Source organism: Lissotriton helveticus, chromosome 3_1 (genome assembly GCF_964261635.1).
Source record: "Lissotriton helveticus chromosome 3_1, aLisHel1.1, whole genome shotgun sequence".
NCBI classification, from domain to species: domain Eukaryota; kingdom Metazoa; phylum Chordata; class Amphibia; order Caudata; family Salamandridae; genus Lissotriton; species Lissotriton helveticus.
In genome coordinates this window covers 1,247,116,518-1,247,129,550 of record NC_136061.1, presented here as the reverse complement: position 1 = coordinate 1,247,129,550, position 13,033 = coordinate 1,247,116,518, and positions in this window count along the sequence as shown.

Here is a 13,033-nt window from a genome sequence, read left to right as displayed (position 1 = left end):
TGGGGCGTGGTGTTGTTTTTTAGGTAACATGGCTTGGTACGAGTTAAATGCATTCCCAGCATCACGCTTTAGTGCAGGGGTCATCACCAGACTTTGTATCTGCATTTCGTCGCAGTTCCAGACACGGCACTACTCCACCGCCCTGCGCTGCGCTAGCGGTTGCCCCTCCCTCCTCCTCCCAGTAGGTATGATAGAGGTATCCAGCTCTCGTAACTGACTTTTTTCAGAACTCTTGTTGATGTAGCAGACAGTGTGTTTTTAGAGCGAAGTGTCGGGCGCGTGCACATAAGGGTACCCCGCACTGGCAGAAGGTATGCTACTATTTTGGCTCACTCTTTACACTTGTACACATTTGTATGACCCTCCCCTGGTCGATAAATTGAGAACCGGCCATCACTTCAAGTATTCCTTCAGAGAAGAGAGAGGGCATCATGATTTGGGTAGTGCCCCCTTTTAAGAGAAGTACGGTGAGAACAGTTTGTATGGTAGGATGAGGAGGGTCCGGTTTAATAGGTGAAGGGGACGAGGCATGAGATATCCTAACACACCCGCACACGTGCTATGGCCGTTCTCAGCTTAGCTTTGGAACGTTGGACCTAGTAACAAGTCACTTCCCTTTACTTCTGCCTCTGCCGCGGTTGATTCGCTATGGTTTGCCCCGCCCTTCCCCTACGACTGTTTTGGACTAATAAGTTCCCGTATCCGACTGACGGGCTTGGCCTGGTAGCAAGGGGGCAGTTGCCCCAGTGTCGTTGAATAAAAAGTTATTACGTTACTTTTAGGGGGGCGGGGCTTCTAATGGTCGTTTTTCTTATCTTAATCAGGAACCGCGCTGGAGAACAGCCCTCTCTTTCGGGGCCGCCCGAACTATCAACAGGTAGAAGGGTCTTAGCACACTGTGGCCAGTGGGCTAGGGTAAGGGATGTAGACAGTTGGCCTTTACCCCAAGCAGATGTTACTAGCAGGCTTTGGTTTTGCAGCCAGCGCTCTGACTGGTGTCAACATCTTGGCTTTGCTCTATTCAGCTAGTGTCGAACCGCAATTTAGGGATGTTCGTTTTACTCCTGGCCCCTTTATGATGCTGTAGTACTTCTTTCCTGTGATAACTTTCCACTTGTGTCACACAAGGGTGAAGGGCCTTTACCTTTTCCCTGCTTAGGGTTACGGGGTACTCTGGCGTCACCTGGTAGCTTGTTACCCCTCTTAGTGTGAGTCTGTCTGGCGGCACAGGGTAGTGTGTTTGTGGCCAAGTAGGCGCCTGGTTGGCTGATATTACTTGAATGGTCCCGAGGTGGCAGAAAATATTTAACAGTCAATTTTCTACACCTAGGGTTGACATGCTTGGAGGGCCCTGGGCGTAGTCCACGGGTAGGCTGTTACATGACTATTTCTTGTGGTGGTATTTTCATGTACCAAAGTAGGGTTTCCTTTTGCAGTTTCACAGGCCAGGAAGTATAAGTGCGGAAGTAAGAGTTCCCCTAGCGGCACTACATGTATTCACAGTTGTATAGGCTGCTTGTTATAGCTCCATTATGTGTTGCAATACCTTTCCGCAGCATCTGTCTACTAGTAATGGAAATATTGGGTGACTCTTCCAACTTGCTTTGGAGGTTTAGTTTATTTTAAGAAACCTTTTATTTGGTTGAGAGTAAAACTCATTGCCCTGGTGGCGCAGCGTGCAGCTCTGCAGGGATACACACTAGCTCGGTCACCTCGACGCCGTGGGGCGATAGTGGGACCTTGGTGTTGGGTTTTGCTCTCTCTGGTTGAGTAGAATATTTAGAGACTCGGACGTGGCCGTCGACATTCGGTGAATAGACTGGGTGGGCATGCTCAGGTTGAGGCGAAGACTGGGCACGCCTCCTTCCCCTGCAGCTCTAGGTGAATCTTCATGTCAAGGCATTGTAGCATTGAACAAACCATGAGATGGGCTTGTGGTATGGTACACGCATAAGGAGGGGACAGAGTGCCGCTACTATCCTTGTGACGGTTCGAGCCCCAGTCTAGGTTTACTCAGCCCGTCATCCTTCCGAGGTCGGTTAAATGAGTACCAATCACATGGGTAAGAACGGCTGTGCCTACGGGTGTGCTCCAGGGGACCTAGCAGGGTCATAGCGCTGCGTTAATACGAAAGGCAACAGGGCAGTTATTATGGTACTTCGTTCTATTGCTGGCAAGAAAGTGTTTCTCAGGCCTTTTATGTCACCCATAGTGCACTGTGACACGGAGACAGTATCTATATGGTGGTTCAGGTTGAACCCGTGTAGCTCTGGAAAATGGTGGCCAGTTCATAAGGGACTATGCGAGAAAGCTTTATTGTGGCCTCTTAAGCTTGTGCAACCATGCAGCATTGACCATGTTAACAGATGGGCTGTTGGAAGCGTAGTGCTCCTTTGGTAAGAAATTTAGGGAGGCTATGGCGTAGCAGCCTTCACCAGGCAATTTTCAGCACATCACCTGAATGGATGGGTAGCCCTACACAGATAACCCATTCTTCCTGGCCCACGCGAGACACTCACTTAGTTGTACCACAGCATTGCCAGTTTGCGATTCCCCGGCTACTTGACACTTTGTTGACGCATTGTCTATTTGATTAGATTGTCAGGCCTGCAGTAGCCACACTACCTCCCCCAGACTGAACCCACGAAGACCTGTTAGCTCTGACTCCACTGTGGTCAAGCTGATACTTTTTAGCCTCCACTTGTTCTTTTCGGGGGACACTTGGTGGTCCATTTGCGGCCAGGTAAGCGATTGCTTTAGCTGTGTTACGCGTCCGCAAGGGCAGGCAATTTCCCTCTCAACAGGGGTTGTCTTGCATTGGAGGGCCCTTGGCTAAGTGCTTGGGTAAGCATTCGACCCAGACCGGATCTATTTAGTTGTTTTCAGGTACGTAAGTTGAGATTCCTCGTGCAGCGTACACTTACCAGAGAGTACGAGGAGGAAGTATTTGTCCCCTTAGTTCCACAGCATGTCATCAGTTGTATAGGCTGCCTGTTAAGCGCATCATAGGGGCCAACTAAGGCCAAGCATAGGGGGACGACTTGCGCAAATCCCAAACCTTGCCAGGTTATGGGTAGCCAGCTTTAGCTAGAGCCTGTGGAGGTGATAGTGTTCGATTCCCAGTCTGGGGTTTTGGGCCAGTTTTTCATCGCCAGGCGGTGCGGGGGCAGCGGGCTCTAGGTGCCTCTGTAGATCAGGCAAGGGTGTTTTGGACTGAGGTGCGTGTAACGGATGTTACACTTTCTCAGACTGGTTCCCGCGGATACTCCTACCCACAATTGGGGAACCTGGTGACACTTTATCTTTATTCGACTCCACCCCGGTGTATATAAAAGGGTCTCATGTGGTTAGCAGGGTCCATGTTCCTGTGACCAGGCGCTTGCTCAGTAAGCAGCATAGGTTGACCCGTTACAAAGCCTTGCAGTGTATCATGATCAGGACTCTGCGCGCTCCATCCCCCTTATGCTGGCCGTGACACCTTGTTCATGCACCTAGGTCCTTCACTAGGGATTGCGCTGGTCACTGCAGTGTTCTATGGCACTTGATTGATCGACCACAACGATTGTACGGTGGGTTTTGCCACCAGTGGGGGACGGGCAATTTTCAGCGGTCATACATGTCTCCATCTCTATAGGCAAGGCGCTAGTCAGGGGAGGCGCGGGAGCCAACACGCAGGAGGTCCTGTGCTGTGTATATTTAAAGGTGCAGAGACACAAAACTTGGTAGCCCGACACCGTTCCGGTGGGAGTATCAAGGCTCACACAGGTGGTGAGCAGGGACCGGGATTCTGTGTCCGGTCTTAGGGTCAGCAAGCAGGGTAGACCGCACCAGTTGGCCCTTCATGGATTTTTTCAGTACCATCCACAGGCAGCACACCTCTTTCCCTCCACCTTGTTGTGACACCATGCTGTGTCACCGGGGAGCTATGGAGAACTATTGTTTATTGTCTGGGCTCTGGGGGCTAGCATGCACCATAGAGGTTGAGCACAAGGGGAATTGGCCACACGTTGGTAACAGGTGAGCTCTGTGGTCCGATTTCTTATTCCAAGCTACTGTGGCTTGATGCCCTGTCTGGGACAGTGCGGCAGTTGGCTCGCATGCGGTGTGCTGCGCCATGCGTAAATATTTGGAGCAGAGTTTTGGCCTTTTTACATGTGTACTACAAGCCAAACTCCATTGGTGTTGCTGGACTCTTGGGTCAGCGGTCCACGTTGGCATGGACCTGTTTTTTCCGAATAAGGAAGAGACCCTAGTTATAGCGAGTAAGGAACAGCTAGGAGGAATGCCGGCCTTGGTGGGGGGCCCTGGCTGCGACGGTCGCCACACCCAGGGCTGTGGCGGAGTTACAGGGCGATCCAGAGGCGGAAAGGTACCCGGGAGTACCCTCTTCAGGAGCACAAAGGATGCTGAGGCCTATTATCCCCAGGAAGTCTGTGCGGTGGACCCTGGGGGTACGACGGCTCCCCACTATCCTACAGGCGGTTGGAAACCTGTACAACCGGGGGTTGCTTGAACGCTCCGCCCCTCGTAGGGGGGGGGCGTGAGCAAGAGGGTGGACCAATGGTTCACCGGAATTGGGAGGGGCTATCTCCTCCCATTACCGCTAAGCAATGATTGGCTAAGGCCATGTTGCAAATTGGCCCATCAGGTGGTAGGTCGGGAGGGGCGGCTTGCCTTTTGGATCGCCTGTAAGATAACCCACCATGTTGGCATGTGTATATGCTAATAAACCTGCAGCTACTTTTCTCCAACAAAAAAGTTGTCTTGTCTGGTTATTTCTGCGTCATGCATGTTACGGGGAGCGGGCTGGTGAGTGGGCCGATATTGGCACTAAGCAGGCCGACCGACACGTCCCCGCAGGGGACACAAGTAAGAGGGCGGCCACCGTAGTGCCACTAGATGGCACACGGGGCAGGCCAGCTCTTTGGCTCTTTGGGACCCTGGAGGGTCCTTCCGCGCATCTCTGCCTTCTGGGGGTGGGCGGGGGAGAGTATATATTCCTCCCCCGCCCACCGAGCAGCCTCTTTGTCCGCTGTCCCCTCACCCTGACGCCGTTTCCCTCCCTTCCGCATACCCGGCGTTTTCAGGGTGGTGGGGGGAAATGTTTCTAATCTTCTCTTATTTGTGTTGCAGGCGGAGTTACAGGGCGATCCAGAGGCGGAAAGGTACCCGGGAGTACCCTCTTCAGGAGCACAAAGGATGCTGAGGCCTATTATCCCCAGGAAGTCTGTGCGGTGGACCCTGGGGGTACGACGGCGCCCCGCTATCCTACGGGCGGTTGGAAAGCTGTACAACCGGGGGTTGCTTGAACGCTCCGCCCCTCGTAGGGGGGGGGCGTGAGCAAGAGGGTGGACCAATGGTTCACCGGAATTGGGAGGGGCTATCTCCTCCCATTACCGCTAAGCAACGATTGGCTAAGGCCATGTTGCAAATTGGCCCATCAGGTGGTAGGTCGCGAGGGGCGGCTTGCCTTTTGGATCGCCTGTAAGATAACCCACCATGTTGGCATGTGTATATGCTAATAAACCTGCAGCTACTTTTCTCCAACAAAAAAGTTGTCTTGTCTGGTTATTTCTGCGTCATGCATGTTACGGGGAGCGGGCTGGTGAGTGGGCCGATATTGGCACTACGCGAAGCCAATTTCTCTAGCTGATCGTTGTCTAGGTTTTCCAATCAATGTTCAGGATATCGTTAACTTTTAGTTTCATGCACATATCTTATCCTACTCAACATCTGAATTGCTCCTTTTCTTATGTCTTTTCATTACATGGGTAGTGCTTTCAATTATGGGTTTGTCCGGCTTTTGGTAATCGAATTTGGGACAGTCCTTTTTTTTTTTTTTTTTATTATTATTTTTTTTCGCAGACTATGCACATTGTACAGTGTACATTCAAACATTTCATATCAATTGTAGGTTACATAATAATAAACAAAGTAAATCGTCATATTATATACAGATAGTACCGCTTATATCTCTATAATGAAAAAAAAAAAAAGAAACAACAAACAAAAAGGGGGAGATTAAATAAACAAATAGAACCCCAAAAATATAATAAGAGAGAGCCTTAATCAATGTGAACCCAGGCTCTCTTTCCATCTGGTTATAGGCTCCCAGATTCTAAGTCCTCTCACCCTACCTCTTGCACCTTTCCGAGCATATATAGGTTTTTCCAAATTATAAGTCGCTAGTAAATTAGCCAGCCAGTTTTGCATAGTAGGTGGATTTCTATCGAGCCACGCTCTGGCTATTGTCAATCTATACACTGCAGTAGCCACAAAAATAAATTCTTTCTGCGTGCCTCCCCTATCTAGGCCTATCCCCAATAATAATGTTGAAGGAGTTAAAGTTATTTGAATGCTCAATGTTCTATTCACAAAGCGCTCTATATTACCAATCAAGGTGTGCAGTTGGGGGCAGGTAGCAAATATGTGTACGATATCTGCCTCTAAGAAATTACATCTAGGGCAGGTAATACCATTAGTACCTCCCCATTTGGCAATTCTTGCTGGGGTAAAGTATAATTGATACAGAGTCTTATAATGCTGTGATTGAAGGGGCGCAGAACGCAATACCGTGCATGCCAATTCAAGTGACTCCTGAAATATTTCATTCGGAATGCTCAACTTTTCTACCCATTTATTACAATACTTTTCCATATCATCTAGTTTCCCTTTCATCAAGCATGCATACAATGCTCTGATTGTACAGTCCGCAGAAGCCTGTATTTTTTCCATAATTTCAATTCTCTGAAACCCTGCAGGCCCACCCTGTTTACTGCTCAGAAAACTCCTAATCTGCAGGTATTTAAAAAACGACCTCCTATCGATACCATATTTCACCATAAGGTCTGTAAACTGTAGTATCCCACTCTCATCCCTCAGATCCCCAATCTGCCCTATTCCCCTTTCAACCCAGCTGGCCATTGTGCCATCAGCGAAAACTGCCTCGGGGAATGACCGGTTCTTATATAGCCTGGTGTATCTATTAAATCTTCCAAGGCCTATCTTTTTTAGGAAAGTGTTCCAGATTCGAGCTGTTGCATTAAGTGTTTTAAATCGGGTCCTCTTATAGTACCCGTATTCCGTGCAGTTTAAGTAACAATTTTCTGCTTCCTCACCTAAAACCGCCGTGTAAACCTTTGTGGACATAGTTGTCACTCTTTGCTCTTTACCCCCCCCCCTATTAACCCCTGCATATATTGAAGGACAGTAGCAAGATAATACATTCTAAAATCTGGTACTCCCCATCCCCCTCTCTCTCTCGGCAGGGACATGAATCTATAAGCTCTCCTGGTCTTACCCTGTGCCCAGATAAATCTATTCAGAATAATTTCTAACGAGTTAAACCATTTGGTTTAAAAAAAAAGTGGAATAGATCTAAATAAATAAAGAAATTTGGGGAGAATTAGCATTTTAATAATGTTGGTAGTACCTACCAGGGATAAGTGTAGGTTATTTAATCTATCCAGATCAGATTTTACTCTTGATATTAGGGGGGCGATATTATTTTCAACAACTTTGTCTAAATCTGCCGAGATAGCCACCCCTAAATAAACTGCAGTGGTAGTCACCCGCAGGTCATTACAACTAGAATAGGCATTTTCTACAATCTGTGTTTTTGACCTGTTCAGGCTATATCCAGAAACTTGTCCAAACAGCGCAGCTTCTGCTTCCACCTCTCTAATTGCCAAGAGAGGGTCTGGGGTAAGTATTGCCACGTCATCGGCGTAGGCAAGTGTTTTAACCACACATCCGTTCAACCTCATGGGAAATATAAGTGGATTGAATTCAAGCTTACGCAAGAATGGCTCTAGATAGAGGGCAAACAATAATGGGGATGAGGGACACCCTTGTCTCGTCCCCCTCCCAATTTTAATAGCTGACGAGTAGCCTCTGTTAACTCTAATTTTAGCCGTAGGCTCATTATATAAAGCTTGTATAGCCCTAGTAAATCCCTCTCCTATACCACACCACCTCATAGTTTGCCATAAATAGTCCCAGGAGACCCTATCGAATGCCTTTTCGGCATCTAAAAAAAGCGCTGCCATAGGGTCTCCCAGGCCGTCTGCAGCATCAAACATGGTGATGACCATCCTAGTATGCTGCGTTGTCCCTTTGCCAGGAATAAATCCATGTTGTGCTGGACTTACCAAGTTCTCAATAACCCCTGACAGCCTAGTAGCAAAGATTTTTGAATATATTTTAACGTCGACATTCATCAATGTTATCGGTCTGTAAGACCCCGTAACTTTTGGATCCTTCCCCTTTTTCAAAATGACAATAATATCCGCCCCCCCCCCATGATTGGGGGATTGACTCCCCTTTTCGTGCCAAAACCATGATGTTAAACATGTCAACCAGGAGCGAGCCTTTAAAAACCTTATAAAACTCCACCGGGATCTGATCTGATCAGGGCCTGCAGCCTTTCCGGAGGGTAAACTACTTAATGCCACATCAAATTCATCCATGTGTAGTACGGCTTCTAGGACTTCATTTCCATCCTCAGCTAAAATAGGGGGAGCAATCTCTCTAAGGTATCCAGTGATATCATTGATACTTCCTTCCTTCTCGGGAGTGTACAGGGTGGAGTAATAGTCTCTAAATACTTCTCTAACTAAGTTAGCCTCTCCTAACAAATTACCTTGCTGATCCGTGATCTCTTTTATATCTGATGAGGCCAATCTCTGTCTAGTACGTACAGCCAGAATGTGTCCTACCCTTTCGCTTACTTCATAAACATTCTCTTTTTTAATCAGATAATTCTTTGCAGCTTTCTCGGCTATACCTTCAATGGCTTCTGCCTTTAGAGCTATAATCCTGAATAAGTGCAGCTCTAGCGGGTGGTTCTGCGATATAGCCCGGGCCAAATCATCTTCCTCTTTTATCAATCTTAACCTTTCTTCCTCTATTCTTGCTCTCTCTTTCTTCTGTCTTGCTAAGACATAGCTAGTGGTCTCCCCCCGTATCCCGGCCTTAAAAGTGTCCCATACAACCCCCGGTGGTGCAGTTTCTCTGTTAATTTCCCAATAAAATGTAATCCATTCCTCCATATATTTTCTATAATCCGGGTCTTTTAACAGAGCTCTTTCAAACGTCCACTGTGATCTAGTGTTTTGTTCCTGCCCCAATTTCAAAGTTAATATCAACGACTGTGATCTGACACTATCCGTGGTTGTTTCTCAATCTGCGAGCTCTGCATTAATGAGTTAGAAATTAAAAAATAATCCAACCTAACCAGCGTCCTGTGTGGGGCTGAAAAAAACTTACTGCCATCTAAATATGGGTGCAGCTTAACCCATGGGTCCACCAGAGAATTATGTGACACCAGATCTACCAGAGCCTTGAACACTTTCTTTTTCCTCCCCCCGTACTTTCCTCCTATCTGTAGAAAGGAGCTATCTGGCACATGAATATTTAGATCTCCACAGCATACTATAGGCTCTGGCCATTGAGACAGTTCAGTATCCAAAAATTGCAGGACATCTGGGTCGTCCTCGGTTGATCCATATATGGACACTAATGTTAAGACCTCCCCTTTAAAACAAATTTCGAGAATCACCCACCTCCCCCATTGGTCCTCTTTTTTTCTCCTTACTTCCGCATCACTATTCCTACCCAGTACTGCTACTCCTCTTGTTTTAGTCCCCTGTTTAGTGTTTGCCAATACTTTAAATCCAAGTTGCTCCAATAAATACGTTCTTGTTCCTTCAATATGTGTCTCCTGTAGACATACCAAATCCAATTTTAAAGTTTTCAGCCAAGCCGCCACTCTCAATCTTTTGTTAGCGCAGTTGAGCCCACATATATTGATAGAAGCAATCTTACATGCCATTAAAATGCGACAAATTCCTTATGCAAAAACCTACTGTTTTTATGTACCATATGCCTTTAAACCTACACAATGTACAAATGTGTTGAATCCAACAATTAATACCGAAAATGTGAGCGTTTTCCCCCCCCTCCCCCCTCCCCTCACCCTTCCATCCCCCCCTCCCTCCCCTCCCTTGCCACCCACCCCTCCTTTACTGGCAAATAGGTCAAAGTGACCTATGTGTGGCCGCTTTTGAGTTGCGTCAATCGCAACCCCCCTCAGCCTATATACTCACAGGCTGCCGGACTCCCTGAAGCAGCCCTCGTCATCGATCGATCATTCGTCATTCATTCATCCAATTATAAACATTACTTTTGATCCATCATAAACAGTATTTTCAGCGTTTTTAGCCCCCTTTCTTGTTTTTCAACTCATCAATAAACTGCTGCGCTTTAATTTCTGAATTAAACATTCTTATTCTCCCTTTTGTCACTACTTTCAATTTAGCGGGGAAGAGGAGATATGCTTCTGACCCTAATGCCTGTAGTAGTGCAATCAGCTGTCTGAGCCTCCACCTTCTCTCTACTGTGGCATGGCAAAAATCAGGCCTAGCGAAGAATGAAGTACCCTCAAAAGCTCTTTTAGAATCGGGTCTGGCCTTAGCTATAATCTCCTCTCTTAACAAAAAGTTCCCTACATTTACTAAGATTGCTCTGGGGTAGGAGCCCTGTCCGTCCTTCACTGCTCCATGCTTTATTGTGAAGGGATATCTGTGTGCCCGCTGGATCTCTTTCTCCCATTCCCATTCTGACTCTGGGAAGGCCCCCTTCAGTAAATTCACTACAAATCGCCTCGTGTCCTGCCCTTCAATCCCCTCTGCCACACCCAAAAGTCTAACGTTATTTCTTCGCTGTCGATTTTCAAAATCTTCCAGCTTCCATTGAAAATCTTCTGAGCGCTTCTCCTGGTCTATTTTAAAGGTCTTAAAGTCTCCCATGTCATCTTCCAGCTTGCCTGTCCGTTCCTCTGCTTCCGTTACTCTTTCCGCCAGTTCGTCATATAGTTTGTTCATATTCCTCATTGTGTTCTGGATTTTTTTAGCATCCTGCCTTGCTCTCCGGCTTTCCGCCCTGGCCTCAGACTGCATTTGTTTAAGGGTGTTAAACAGGAGCTCGACAGGAATCTGTTGCATTGTACCCTCAGGTGGAGCTACTGAGCTATTGCCATCCTCTTCCTGATATGCCTGAGAGGTCGCTGAGTAATCCCATAATAGTTTCCTTTGCGCCCCCTCAAAGCCCTCTGTTAGCTGTCTTGATAACCTTAGTGATTTCCTTTTCCTTTTCTGGGTAGTGTCTTTGTCTGAGCCGGTGTCAGAGCCTGAACCATCGCCAGAACCAGAGGCCGAGAACTCCTGTGAGCCCCTATCACTTGTCTGCTCTAACTCAGACTCCTCATTCAGGGAGTAAAAGCAGTCCCCTTCTGCAGAGCCTCCCTCTGCCATCCCTTCTTTGCTTGCGATGCTAAGGGTACTTCCCCAGGTCTTTGGGACAGTCCTAATAATTAACTTGTGGGTTGGTACGATGTAAAGTGAGCTTCTTGGAATGTAATAATGTGTGTGAAATGTACTTGATTCGTCAGAATTTGTCGCAGTGGGTGTGCATTTGTAATGGAGCGAATTGTGTATAAAAAGTGATGTATTGCTCTACGAAAATTGAGCAGTCTCCTGAGTTGTACACCATGTTGTATTGCTTGGTTTACTGTTACTAGCTGCAGCTAATAAATTTGATCTCTGACGCCACCTAGAAGTATTCCGTGTCTCTGTATTCCAAGACAGGAGAACTCGAAGACTTCGGGTGTGTCCCTGGCACCGCTGGGTTCTAAGAATCCCCGGTTCTTCAGTCTGGGTATACCAGTCCCACTTAGGGCACTACAATAAAGTATACACAAAAGTGATGGATGGCATGCTTGAATTAATCTCAGTCATTGGTAATTACTCAGGCCACATCCTACTCCATTGTTATGTTGCCCATCAATCTACCTCAGTTTGGAACCAGCCATATACAAATCAGTCTTGACCCTGCGCCAATAGGAACAGTCCAGCCCGAACTGCTAGGCCAGGTCCTCTCTGAACCGAAATACAAGCAACCCAGGACTTGTGTCGCCCTAGTTAGGGCTCATCAGCCTGCTATAGCTTGATTCCAGTAATACAGTGTGCACAGAACCCACGTCTGAGCATACCCATCCACTTGGGGTACCACAATAAAGTATACACAAAAGTGATGGATGGAATACTTGAATTAATCTCAGCCACAGGTAATTACTCGAGCCACATCCCAGTCCATCCTTATTTCGCACACAATACCACCTCAGGCTGGACCCAGCTATTTACAAATCAGTCTTGACCCTGCTCCAATGGGAACAGTCCAGCCCAAGCTGCCAGGCTCTTCCATGAGCCAGAATATAAGCTACCCAGTACTGGTTTCACCCTAGTTAGGGCTCATCTGCAAGGTATATCTTGAATCCAGTAACACAGTGTGCACAGGACCCACACCTGGGCATATCTATCCCACTTAGGGTGCCACACTAAAGTATACAAAAAAGGGATGGATGGAATGCTTGAATTATTCTCAGCCACTGGTGATTACTCAGGGTGGCATACCAGTCCATCGTTACCTTGCATCGCAGGCCACCTCAGATTAGACCCAGCAATATGCAAATCAGTCTTGACCCTGCTCCAGTGGGAACAGTCCAGACTGAACTTCCAGGCCAGGCCTTCCCTTAAGCGAAATGCAAAATAGCGATGGTTTGGGTTACGGCCCGAGTAATTACCAGTGGCTGAGATTAACTCAAGCATTCCCTCCATGTCTGGCAGTGACGGAAAGTAAAAAAATGGCTATGTGTCCGCCCACCCATTCAGGATAGACCAACTTGCAGACATTTCTCTGACGGCCTTTTCTATGTAGGGCCGTCACTGAGATTTGGCTATGGTTGTGGTGGAGTAGTCACTGATGCAGCTAAACCAAAGCTCTGCCCGCATTTAAATCGGGCAGGCAAACCTTCATGTTGGCGCTATGCATACTCTGTTGCCAACATTCAAATTGAGCCCTAAACCTGTTAAACACTAAGGGGCTCATTAGGATGACGGGCGGACAATAGCGGGGATTGGAACCGCCCGCCATAAGGGCGGCGGTCCCGTGGGGGGCATTAGGATGTGCCCGCCAC